Source organism: Cryptomeria japonica, chromosome 2 (genome assembly GCF_030272615.1).
Source record: "Cryptomeria japonica chromosome 2, Sugi_1.0, whole genome shotgun sequence".
NCBI lineage: Eukaryota > Viridiplantae > Streptophyta > Pinopsida > Cupressales > Cupressaceae > Cryptomeria > Cryptomeria japonica.
In genome coordinates, this window is record NC_081406.1 from 304,187,328 (window position 1) to 304,201,291 (window position 13,964).

Sequence of the window (13,964 nt, forward strand, 5' to 3'; positions counted from 1 at the left end):
AGCGGAGCAAATGAAGGTATATTCTTGGGTTATTTAACAAAGAGCAAAACATATCAATGTTTCAACAAAAGATTGAATAAGATTGTTGAAAGTACAAGTGTAAAAGTTGATGAGAATATTTCACATGATTTAGAGATTGCAGCATGATATGAATCAGATAAGTCCGAAGAAAAGGAAAAGAAAGAAGAAAGCAAGAGTAAAGAAAAGAATAATCAAGATGCTCTGACATCTGCATCCAAGACTTCAAGGTATGTCAGAAAGAATCACTTAGAAGAACAGATCATCAAAGATAAGAGTAAAGGAGTTATCACAAGAAGCAAAGCAACATAAGAACATGTCTTGTTGTGTTTGCTATCTGAAATTGAGCCAAATACAATAGAAGAAGCTTGTAATGATCAAAACTAGATGAAGGCAATGAAAGAGGAACTAGATCAGATTGAGAAAAACCAGACATTGGAATTAGTCAGTAGATCGGAAGACAAGAATGTGATTGGAACTAAATGGATATTCCGGAACAAGCTAGATGAAGATGGAAAGGTTGTAAGGTATAAGGCAAGGTTGGTTTGCAAAGGATACACTCAAATTGAAGGAATTGACTTTCATGAGACTTATGCCCCAGTTGCAAGAATGGAAGCAATCCGGATGTTCCTAGCGTTTGCAGCATTCAAGGACTTCAAAGTTTATTAGATGGATGTGAAATCGACATTTCTGAATGGAGAATTGAAAGAAGAGGTCTACATTGAACAACCAAAAGGATTCAAATTGAAGGATAATCCAAACATTGTTTGCAGATTGAAAAAGGCTCTGTATAGACTGAAACAAGCTCCTAGAGCTTGGTATGGGAAATTGGACAAGTACCTAATTGATCAAGGTTTTTAGAAGGGTTCAGCGGACAACAACTTGTACTTCAAGATAGGTTTAGGTAAAATTCTAATTGTGGTAGTATATGTTGATGATATAATCTTTGGAGGAAGTGAAGACATGTGCATAAGATTTTTTGTTGAGATGTAGAAAGAAATTGAAATGTCCATGATTGGTGAGTTAAATTTTTTTCTTAGATTGCAAGTTAATCAGAATGATAAAGGAATTTTCATTTCTCAATTTAAGTATGTCAAAGAATAGTTGAAGAAGTTTGGGTTGGATAATTTCAAAACGGTATGTACACCTATGACTACCGGATGCAAGTTAACCAAGGATGATAAATCACTTAAGGCAGATGCAAGTCGGTACAGGTCAATGATTGGAGGACTATTATATATGACTACTACCAGACTGGATATCATGTATGCAATATTTTTGGCAACAAGGTTTCAGCAAGAACCGAAAGAATCACATGTTGTGATAGTGAAAAGGATTTTCAGATATCTTAAAGGTACAAATGAATTTGGTTTGTGGTATCCGAGGAACTCAAATTTTACCGTCACAACTTATACTAATGCAAACTAGGTCGGAAGTGTGGATGATAGAAAAAGTACAAGTGAAGGAGCATTCTTTCTTGGCTCCCAGTTAGTTGCTTGGTCAAGTAAGAAGCAAGATTTTGTATCTTTATCTACGACAGAAGCAAAGTACATTGCAGCATCTTCTTGTTGCACTCAGATTTTATGGATGAAGCAGATTTTGAAGGACATTGGTGTAAAGTTTGATGATGCTATTCCAATCATGTGTGATAATACTAGTGCAATAAATATTTCAAAGGGCCTGGTACAACATTCCAAAACAAAGCATATATCTATCAGGTATCATTCTTGAGAGAAAAAGTTCTAGACAATGAGGTCAAACTTGAGTATGTACCTACAAAAGAGCAGATTGCAGACATATTTACTCAAGCATTATGCAAAGATACATTTGAGTATCTCTGGCAGAAGTTAGGGATATTACCCCCTACCAGTTTGAACTAATATGCATTTCAAATGTGCATTGGTCCATTGAGCAACATGTACATTCTTTTCTAAACTTATGTTGGCATGCTTCCTCTCAGGGGGAGCAAGAATGAGTTTTTCAAGGGGGTTTGTCCACCTTTGTCATTGTTGTCAAAGGGAGAGATGGTTGTGCATAATGATGATTTTTCATTTTTGATGTTGTTATTGATTGATGTTGTCATCAATGACAAAGGGGGAGATTGTTAGCATTACATTATGTGTTGTTATTGATGTCAAATCCTTTGGTCCAGATTAAGTCTAGATGTGGTATGATGAGTAGGAGTGTTTGATTTAGGTATATTGTGCGCTTGGAGGTTTCTTGGTTTCGCCAAATGAGTTTGGTATCTCGGAAGTTGTCTCTCAATATTACCTTTGGGTCCGGATTGGTCCAAAGCTCGAGGCCTTCGACCAAACGTTAAGTTTGTATAACGTACGGATGCATTTTGGGTCCGGTTTGGGTATTGTATGTAGCGTGTTGATATTTTCGATGAGGAACGATGTGATATGATCCACTTCTCATTCCTTACCACCACCAGAATGTTTAGTGGACACCTATTTTAGATCTCTATATTAGCCGACATTGGGAAGAATGATTTCCGGAGATAGTATATATAGGAGTTTGATCTGATGAATTGGCATATGGTTTTTTGTGTTGAAGACATGCGAGATTGAAAGAATCCAGTAGTTGTGTGAGTATAGTGTTGCAGATTGTTACTAGAAGTAGTTCTAGCAGTGCAGACTGTTGTTTTGTGGTGGATTCTCTTTATCTTTCTTTCTTCTTCAACAATAAACCTTTCAGGGCAGTGAGCCCACCGACAATGAACTACCCTTTTTAAAAATCACCTTAACCAGTGTTTATATATTGAGAATTAGCATTCTTTGTGGTTTTTCCCTTCTTGGAGTTTCCACGTAAAATCTGGTGTTTTTTGTGTCTATTTTGATTCTTGCACGAGTTTTCAAGTTTTGTTAATTCTATTTATTATTACGGATATGTGCATTAATGTTAAAAAGAAAAATTTATTGTCAACTAATTCACCCCCCCTCTCAGTTTCCCGGATATTCAACAAATATGGTAGACATGATGGCTCAAACTCTTACAAACAACAATAAAAATGGTAGAAAAAATGAAGGTAACAACTAACAATAGTCAGGGGGACAATTCAGTGAATAACATAACTGTAAATCAGTGAAACATAAAAGTTTCAAAGCAATTGCATGATTATTCACAATAAAATCAAATGTACATATAGCAATTACAAGCACGATGTTTCCCTAACGAAACAATTGTCAAAATTAGAAACAATCTAATTAACTAATATTACACCTAATTGGCCATTAAATAAAGGAATAATACTTATTCTAACACCCTCCCTTAGTGGTCAATCTGTCAACTACACCAAGCTACCTCTTGAATTTTACAAACTTATTCGAGCTCAAAGATTTGGTGAAGATGTCTGCAATTTGATCCTTAGTTGGAACATATTGCAACTAAATTGATTTGTCTTCAACAAGTCGTCTGATGAAATGACAATGAAGCTCGACATATTTGGTTCTTTCATGGAAGACCGGATTTTTGGCAAGTTTGAGCACCCCTTGATTGTCACAGTAGAGGGGTGAAGGCCTTGCTTGAGACATTTGCATGTCAGAAAGCATCCTTCGAAGCCAAACTATCTCACAAGATGCTTTAACAGTTCCTCGATACTTTGCTTCAATCAAGGAAAGAGCTACTGCCTATTGCTTCTTGCTGGTCCATGTGATTGCACTTATTCCCAAACTAAAGACATACATGTTGATGTGTTTTTATGCACTATGCAACACAGAACAAAATACCAAAGGCACTCTATCCTCTCTTGATTAAAATCTCCTCGAATGCTAAATTATATGATCAACCACGAGGACTCCAAGGTTTCTATAGTCAAGTCTTGACATATAGATAGCTCAATTGGTTGATGTTATTGTTGGTAATCCATGGGGTCTTACGTATATGTTCCTTAAGAGATGAACTTCTTGATTTCAAGGAATACTTTTCAAATGATATGCAATGTTGCTCTCTTACTTGCTAATGGATGATTAATTTAAAAAATGTAAAAGTTGAAAGGTTGAGGGATACTAAACTATGCCTAAGAATGCAAGGACAAAGGATGATGTTTGATGAAACTCTACTAGTCTTTTCTTTGACATACAAGAACAACTCCACAAAGGCTAATGCAATCTTTTAGGGAGATTAAATGATTTTCAAATTACTATCAACAAACATAGACACCATTACTTGAATGCATATCAATGATTGAATAGTAATTGAAGTTAAGTTTATATAAGAATTCAGTTGGCCACACAAAGCACTTAACAATCAGCTAAACACAAGTAGTATGAATATAAGAGTTTCATCATGAATCATACAGAGTGTGCTATCATTCAAATTAGATACTTAAAACAAAATTTAAAGCTTGAATTGAGAAGATGAAGAACCATGCAAATGCTCGAAGATATAGTATAAAATCACCACACTTCAATGTCTTTATATTAACCTGGCATCAAAATAGCAACAATTGTTCAAGTCTCTCTTCTTCTTTTACAAATGAAAAGTGGCAGCTTATATAAGCTCCAAAATAAAATAGAGGGCCAAGGTTGCCCTAAAATAAATGGCTAAGATTGAGACAACTAAACCCTAATTAGGGTTAGTTGTAACCAACCAAATAGTTCTTTGATATTTCATTGTAATCAACTATGTTACAACTTGTAACCTGCTTTTGATTGGAAATTAGAGTTTCAACTGCACTTTATATGAGTTTTATTCCAGAAATCAATAAAGATTTGTGTTGCTCTTGCGCATTTATTTGTCCTTGCATGGTGTTTATATTGTCATTTTGGAAATTCATTGTGATTTACTTTAATCCTTTGATATCTTGCACATGTATGCAATGTTAGACAAATATCCTTTGATTAGATCAGGGCATATGTTGTGTTAAATTTGTATGTTCAGTTAAGTGTCATTGTATGGTCATTTCCATCTTTCATGAAAGTTGAAGAATAAAAACCTTCATATGTATTGTTTATGACATCTTAGGAGGTGATGAGTTGTGAATGCAGTCAATTAGTGGAGTCTTTTATGATCAGTCATTTCAAAAATCAGAAAACAAAACATTTGGGTGCATCACCTCAAGTAGCAGTAGGTTCTCATTTCCAAAGCATTTCTTCTACCCTTTTCTTTGCCAAGAATTAGTAGTTTTAGGAGATTTCAAAGGGAACCAGCCCTCTCTAGAGGTCTACTTCCATTATCACAACCTGGAGGTAGTCCCACGTGTCACAAATTAGCTGAGTCTAGGCTTAGCTAGGGTGCAAACCTTAGTGATAACAGTCACAGAAGGTATAAGGGGTAGTAAAAGATAGGATGGGGAATGTGAAAGGTAGGAAGTGGGGGAATGGTGAATGGAAGATGGGCGTGGATGGACGAAAGGGAGAAGGGAGGAGAGAGAGGCATGAAGGATGTCGTGGATAAGGAAGGTGTGAAGGATATGGGATGGAGGGAAGGATGCAAGAAGGATCCCTTCTTGAATCTACACCATTTCACATGCTCCCCCTATCAACAATAGCCACCTACCAGCTCCCCTTGAGCAATAGCTACCATAAGTCCAAGGATAAAGATAAGGCTTGAATTACTCCCTAATGACAAATGCACCATCTATGCATCTAGTTAGAAAAATGGGAGGCAACAAAGCCTAACTTCTTCCTGAGATATTCAAATGCATCTTTTGAAAGTGCCTTTGTAAATATGTCAGCAACTTAGTCCTTTAAAGGTACATACTCCAATTTTAGTTCCTGGTCTACAACCTTGTTGGCAAAAATGGTGTCTCAACCTTGCATTTATGCGAGGTTACTATTTATAGTAAGTTTTCATTTGAGCATGAAATGGTGCGAAACTCTCCCTGAAGCTTCTGGTTGGCTAGATAAGCATTCCGGTAAAGTTGCGTCGCAAGGTCACAGTTAGTTTTGAAGATATTAAAGTTTTCATCTTGGAGGGGTGCAATAAAATGTTTAAACTTAATTTTGGGGACTTTAGAGGCTCCGAAATGCCCTGAAAAGTGGTCGTAACCGGCAAAGCGGGTTACAAGGTGATAGAGCACTTCGCGAGCTTTCCGGCGCTTCAAACGGTTCGTCAATCGGACACCCGGTTCTCAAGTTATGGCCTCCGGAAGTTTGTACTCCTGAAATAGGAAAAATAATTTGTATCGAATATATAAATGAGCTGTAAAAGGGAGCGACACGTGTTGATGTGTGCTTTAACATGTCATAGAAGGAAGATAAGGTCGGCTACACCTTATTGGGTGGTTTTAGCCCATGGTTTTGTAATACCGTTTGACGGTTTCTTGTATTGTATCTTCTATTTATGAGGTGTGAGAGATAGAGGTTGGGTGTAAGAGTCCTATGGTTATTGAGTTGCCTCTGAATCTCTGATTAGTGATACTCCTGCGAAGAGCTTGCTCTGCGAGTATTTTGTAATCTGTTTTTGATTGCTGAATAAAATATTGAGCTGCTTTTGGAGGGTGGGTTTTTTCTCCCGAAAGGGTTTTCCCCACGTAAATCATTGTGTTGTGGTATGAATGTTATTATATCTATTTCTATTTTCTATAACTGTTGTAACGATCTGAAAAAGTTTTGCATTACCCTCCTCTCAAGGTTAGTGTAGGAAGTTGTTTCCGCTACTTAACTTCCTTACAAACCTACTCTCTCAAAAAGTGATACTAGATAGATGTATTCTTGATTCTTGAATGCATCACCAAATTATTTGAAATGTAAATAGCACTGGTGTTACCACACAATATAGGAATGGGCTCATCATATATTGCCTTGACATCCTTCAAGGTTTGCTTCATCCACAACACTTGAGTGCAACAAGATGTTGCAACAATATATTTTGCTTATGTAGTTGATAGAGAGACTCAATCTTGCTTCTTGCTAAGCCATGAGACTATCTTGTTTCTCAAAAAGAAAGTCGTGTCACTTGTACTTCTTTTGTTATCAATGCAATCCTCCCAATCAACATCAGTGTATGCACTTACAGGAAAAGTCATTGTCCTTTTGATACCACAATCAATGGGCCAGAGTGACCTTCAAGTATCTGAAGATCCTCTTTACTCTTTTCACATAATGCTATCTTGGTTCAACCTAAAATCTTACAACCAAACACATTGCATGCATTATGTTTGGTCTAGATGTAGTTAAGTACGGTAATCCTCCTATCGTGGATCCATACAAAGTTTGATCTACCAAAGGTGACTCATCATTCTTGCTCAATTTGCAACCAGTTATCATGGGAATACTTATTGGTCTGCAGTCTTCTATGCCAAATTTCTTTAGCATCTCCTTGATATACTTAGCTTGAGAGATAAAGATTCCATCATTTAGCTGAGTAATTTGAAGTCCAAGGAAGAAAGATAATTCACCTAACATAGACATCTCAAATTCCTTTTGCGTTAACTCAACAATTTTTTTACTCGTTCCATCATCTCCACCAAAAATAATATCATCAACATATAAAACAACTATCAAACTTATTTCTTCATTGATTTTAATAGAAAGACTATTATTTGTTGAACCTTTCTTGAAGCCTTGCTGAAGTAGATACTTGTTGAATCTAGCATAATAAGCCCCATGAGATTGTTTAAGACCATACAAAGTTTTTCTAAATTTGCAAACCATGTTCGGATCTTCTGATAACTAAAAACCATCGAGTTGCTCTATGTAGACTTATTCTAGTTTTCCATTCAAGAAGGCAGATTTGACATCCATCAAATAAACTTTAAAGTTCTTGTGGGCAACAAGAGCAAGAAACATTTTGATTGCTTCCATCCTAGCCACTGAAGCAAATGTCTCCTCAAAATCAATTCCTTCTACTTGTGAATAGCCTTTGCAAACCAACCTTGCTTTATTTCTTACCACCTCTCCATCTTCATTCAATTTGTTTCAAAACACCCATTTTGTTCTTATCACATTTTTATCAGTAGGTCTAGGAACCATCTCCCATGTCTGATTTTTGTCAATCTGATTTAGCTCTTCTTCCATAGATTTTATACATCCTTCATCTTTGTTAGTATCAACAAAGGTCTTGGGCTCTATCTTTGACAGAAAAAAAAGATTCACCTACTCACTTGCTTTTGCAAGTCTTCTTCTAGGCTACACTCATTGATTCTTATCTTCGATAATCTAATCTTTTGAATGATTCTTCTAGACATACTTGGCTAGGGACTTAGGGACCCTTTCTAATGAAAGAAGGTTCATCTAATCCATAGTCCTCTAGTTCGTGTGCATATTGACTTATTTCTTCAACTACCCTTACATTTTCACTTTCAACCATCTTCCTTAGCCTTTTGTTGTAGCATCTATAAGCCTTGCTTCTATTTCAATAACCAAGGAAGATCCCTTCATTAGATCTTGAATCAAACTTGTCCAAGCCTTCTTCATCTCTCTTGATGTAACATTTGCTACCAAAAATTATGAAGTACATTACAGTAGTAGTTATTCCATTCCATAGCCCATAAGGGGTCTTAGTGTTGTTGACCCTTAGTTGCCCTTGGTTAAGAATATAGATTGCAGTCTAAATTACCTCTTTCCAATACATATCGGCATCCTTCAACATTGTCCTAGCCATTTCTTGGACAATTATATTCTTACTTTTTACTACCCCATTCTACTAAGGGGTTATAAAAGTAGACAATGTCTCGTAATTCCATGATCTTCACAAAACTTCTCAAACTCATTTGAAGTAAAGTCACCTCCTCTATCAGATCTTAAACATTTGATTTTATCATTCATTTCATTCTCAACCATAGACTTGAAAATATTAAATTTACCAAGAGCTTTTGATTTTTCTTTCAAAAATGCAACTCATGTCATTCTAGAGTAATCATCAATGAGCAACATAAAATACCTTTCAACTTGGAGACTTTGAGTCTTGGTAGGTATGCACAAGTCATTATGTCTCAACTCCAAGGGTCTTGTAAAGGAATACTACTTGTTCTTGAAATGTGTCCTTGTTTTCTTTCCCATCTGACATTCCTTACACAAGCTATTAACAGACTTGTAATATTTTCTTTCCCATCTGACATTCCTTACACAAGCATAACATCACAAAGTTGTCAAAGTTGATGAGCCCCATCCTCTTGTGCCACAACCGGCTATTACTATCCTGAGACAATAGACACCTTTTTCCATTGGCCTCTTTCAGGTGATAAACATTATCTTCAATCCTAGATCCTCTCCAACCAATCTTCTGGAGTTTGCCTCTTTGATTTCATAGCATTTGTGATAAAATGTGAGATTGTAAACTTTGCTACACATTTGATTGGCACTGAGTAAATTGTGCTTCAACCCTATGACATAGAGATCATCCTCTATTTTATTCCTTCCCTCAATAGTTATTGTTCCTTTTCCACAAATTTGTGTAGAGTCTTCATCTCCAAGTTTGATTGATCCACCATTCCACTTCTTGAGATTGATGAACTTCTTTCTGTCACCCTTCGTGATTGGAACAACCATTGTCAATCACCCAAGCATTGGCTTCTTCCTTTGCATGAAAAGAAATCCATGTTGCCATTGATTTTTCATTTCCCTTATTAGTTTGCAAGGTTTCGAACATCTTACATTCATCGACGTCATTGTTACTAACCTTCAAGGCCATGAAGAGGGTTTCATCATAGTCCTCGTCTTCTAAGAAGTAGTTGTTTTCCTTAGAGTAAAGACTTCTTTTAAACTTTTCTCTTTTGTTATTATCTTTTGAAATTCTAAAAGGATATTTAGAAGAAAAATGACCAATTATTCCACAATTGAAGCATTTGAAAGGTAACTTACCTTTGTGCCTGATAGTGCCCTTTTTCAACCTTATCACAAAGTTTTCTTCCTCCTCAGCAAATCCATCAATCTGATCAAATTCTTCGTCACCCACCTTCTTACTAACTTTGAAAGAAGCTTCTTTCTTCAAGGCATCTTTGTCAAACTCTCTCATTTCAAAAGTAGTGAGAGCACCATATAATTGATCCACAAGATAGTTATCTAAGTCTTTAGATTCCTCAATAGCGAATACCTTATGACTATATGATTTAGGGAGAGATCTAAGTACCTTTTTCACTATCTCATCTTCTTTCACTTCTCCACCAAGACCTCTAATGCGATTACATTCATACAGAGCATATAACTAGTAATATCTTCATCCTCTAACATCCTTGGGGTCACAAATTTTCTCTTAAGGTTTTGCATCTTGACTTGCTTCACTTTATTATATCCTTCATAAATGTTTCTAAGCTTTTCCTAGGCATCCTTAGCAAATTTGCAATTCATTACTTTTAAAAGTTCAAAATCAACAAGACCACTCAAAATAGAATTATTTGCCTTGGCATTGTAATCATACAACCTATTCTCAAACAAGTCAATTGGAGAGGTAGCAAGAGTAGTCTAACCATGCTTGAAAGAGTGTCAAACACCAAACCGTACAGAGGTCAAATAGGCTTCCATTCTCACTCTCCAAAAGGTGTAATTTGATCCATTGAACCTAGGTCTCTTGTAAGATTTATCTTGAGCCATCCAAGATCTTCCTCAAGTGGTTAATCTTCTTTAAAGGAACTTGACTCTAATAACAATTGTTGAACATATTAGATATTAAGAGGGGGGTGAACCAGTATCCCTAAAAACTCAAAACTTTTCTATACCAACTTTTAATTCAAATCCTTAAACTGACTAGCACCAATGAAAGATAAAGCAATCAACACAAGTGCACAGGAGAACACTAGATATGCGTGGAAAACCCCACAGGAGAAAAACCATGGTGAGAAGAGCTACTTGGAACTATTGTCCAAATCTAGCCTCACAGAATAAAATAGGTTTACAACTTTGTTTTAGGGCTACAATCCAAGGAAGCTACAACTCCTTGAAAATTACACACTTATAGAAGAGGCAACAACCTCAAAAAATAATGAATGATGGAAGTTTTTCTACCACAACACTTATATACCATCAATTGTCTTTGTCTCACTGCCTCTAGCCAACTTCTAGACTTGTATAAATGTAGATACCTTGAGCTCATTTGCCTCAAATATACTTAAAGCATTTTTGTGCACACTTGAAAATTGCTACAATTGCCACAAACCACACCCTCAATCCACACATTACAATTGATTTGATCTTTCATTTATATATCATCCACAAGCATCAACAACCTTCTGCAAGTCAGCCAAGTATGATGAAACGTGCACTATTCAAGAGGTTGGCCTGGAAATAGTATCAATGGAGAAAAAAGAACAATGGCAATCCAATCCAAAGATAGTCAAGACCTAATTCAATCTTAGAACACATATCCAAGCTTACAAAAACATCACAGTAGTGGCACACATACGTTAAAGTCAAGATGAAACGTGCATCCCCCAAGAAGGTTGGCCTCGAACATTTTCGTGGTGGAAGGGAAGTAAATGTGAACTGAGGCAAGAGATAGAGTAGACCCAAATCATCTTAGCACAACTCTTTATGTTGGCATGAACAATGATTCACAAGCACAAGTGTCCTAAGTTGGCCATACAACCACTTATCCTTCCAACCCATCCAATCCAATCATCAAACAATTTCAAAACAATTAGGAACACCAATGCAGAACGCATGACAACATCATATGTCTTCTAACATAACTTTTGTACCATTCTTTCTTTCTATCACATTCAATTGAGTTGGCTCAAGCAAGCAAATACAAGTACACTTCATGCCCAATAAGTGAGAAAACACAGTCTTGAGATAGAACATTGATAATCATACTTGTGGTACACATCAATAGTTGAAACTTGAATTGAGACATTGTAAAGACAACATAAGCATGTCCACCCAACCGTAGAAGCATACATATTAGAGCAAAGAAATGTGGAGCATTTCCCAAAAGTGTTTGACCTTCGACCAGACTATCTACATCAATTGAAGAGAAATGTGAAGCATTCTCCCACAGAGTCAACAGTACAACTACCTGCATTCTCATTATTTCAACAATATGCAGAGACCAAAATATCTACATAACATCAATTTCTTACATGGTAGCAATCTAGAGAGATAGAACAACAATTTTCAGCATGTTCACCATCATACTTCTAATCCTCATCTTAATGCTTCTAATCCCTATCTTAATGCTTCTAATTATCATCTTAATATGGCATCATGATTCCCACTCTTTGCTGACAACAAATATACACAATACCTTCTTAGTAGGCAAGGCATGACATCCAACCATGAACTTTAGAATCATCATTGTGCATCATCGACATACAAATGCAAGCAACAAAGACATCATACCACACTGAGGATTGACAACACAGTATGTTGACACCATATTTGTAATAATCTTCTACAACACTCCTTTCGTTATGTATTTGAATTTTTTACTAGCATCACATTCGGCTTCAAGGTCCTATAATATAATTTAGTACCTTGCAAGAAGGCGATTCAATAAGTGTATACATGTCCTTTGATACCACTAAGTTGTTCCATATTGCATCAGATAATACTTCATTTCTCTCAATCTTCACAAACACGTCTATCATACTAAAATATCCCAAATACATTGAAAATCTTTTATGAGATCATTATCTTGCTCTTGTTGCCATAAATAAAGTTTATATCTAATAAATTAGTTGTTAAGTTAGTTGGATGAAAAATTATTCTTGACTTTATAAAGCGAATACATTGGACATAATAAAATAACCGAAATATTATAATAATTTTTTTTCTTTAATTTTGTTTTCAATGTAATTTTTTTTCGCTCAACATTTGTTAGAGTAATGTGGAGAGGATACTATTGCATTTATTTAGTTCTATCTTTTAATTAGTTTATTCAATCATGACAGAGAATTAAAAAAATTAGATAAAAAATCTATAATCTATCTTTACTTTTTATTTTAAATGATTTAAAATGTCATTTATTTTTCTTCTTATGATTAGAGCACATAGAAAATTGAAATTTTTCAAAAAAAAAAAAACAATTTTATATATTTATTTCAAATAAGTCATTATGACATTCCATTAATAATAATAATAATATGTACCGTCTCCGTAATCAAAATCCACTTGTTTGGCTAATTTTCGTTCGCCGTTAAATATATTGGCAAAAATGACACCAGGGGCTCCTTTTTCATTCACGTGGTTCCATACTTTCCATTACTTTTCCTAATAAAAACCTTTGCCACGAAATTTTAAAATTGATATATAATTTAAATGCATTTATTTTAAAAAAAGAAATATATTAATTTAAAATCGTTTCATTTATTTAAAGAAATATTTAATTATAATTAAATTTTAATGTTAATTTTTTTTAAATATATATATTTAAGATATTTAAGTTCATTTATCTTATATTAATAATATAATTTGTTAAAATCTATGATTATAATGTATTTAAAATTTAAGATTATCAAATTAAAAGAAATTAAATTTAGAAATTTTAATATATTATTTTATATTTTTTTCCATTAAATTATATTAATATTTTTAATCTTTTACATAGTGTTTGGTTCAATGAGCACTGAAGGGAAACCAGTAAGAAATCCCTCCCCATATTATATTAATAAATAACTTAATATTTTATTTATTTAGCAATGTAAAGTTTTGGAAGTCTATAATAATAATGTAATGAAATTTTACACATTAAATCTAATAATTGTATATTATTTTATATGCTTTTGTTTTTAAAATTAGAAATTAGAAATAAAAAATAATTTAAAATTAATAATATGTCAAAAATCAATCTTTAAATATCAATTTTTTATTTATTTAGCAATGTAAAGTTTTGGAAGTCTATAATAATAATGTAATGAAATTTTACACATTAAATCTAATAATTGTATATTATTTTATATGCTTTTGTATTTTTTCTTTTGCTTTTGTTTTTAAAATTAGAAATTAGAAATAAAAAATAATTTAAAATTAATAATATGTCAAAAATCAATCTTTAAATATCAATTTTTAAAAGAATATAATTTCATATTTAAATATCAATTTTTAATGTATAATTTTTTATTTTTG

At 34.2% G+C, this 13,964-nt stretch overlaps 1 protein-coding gene across 2 annotated transcripts in view; it reads left to right on the top strand.

Moving 5' to 3' along the window:
* The window catches only part of LOC131075377 (uncharacterized), a 47,190-nt gene that overhangs the window by 32,006 nt on the left and 1,220 nt on the right, over positions 1-13,964 (top strand). The gene's annotated exons all lie outside the window — the stretch shown is intronic.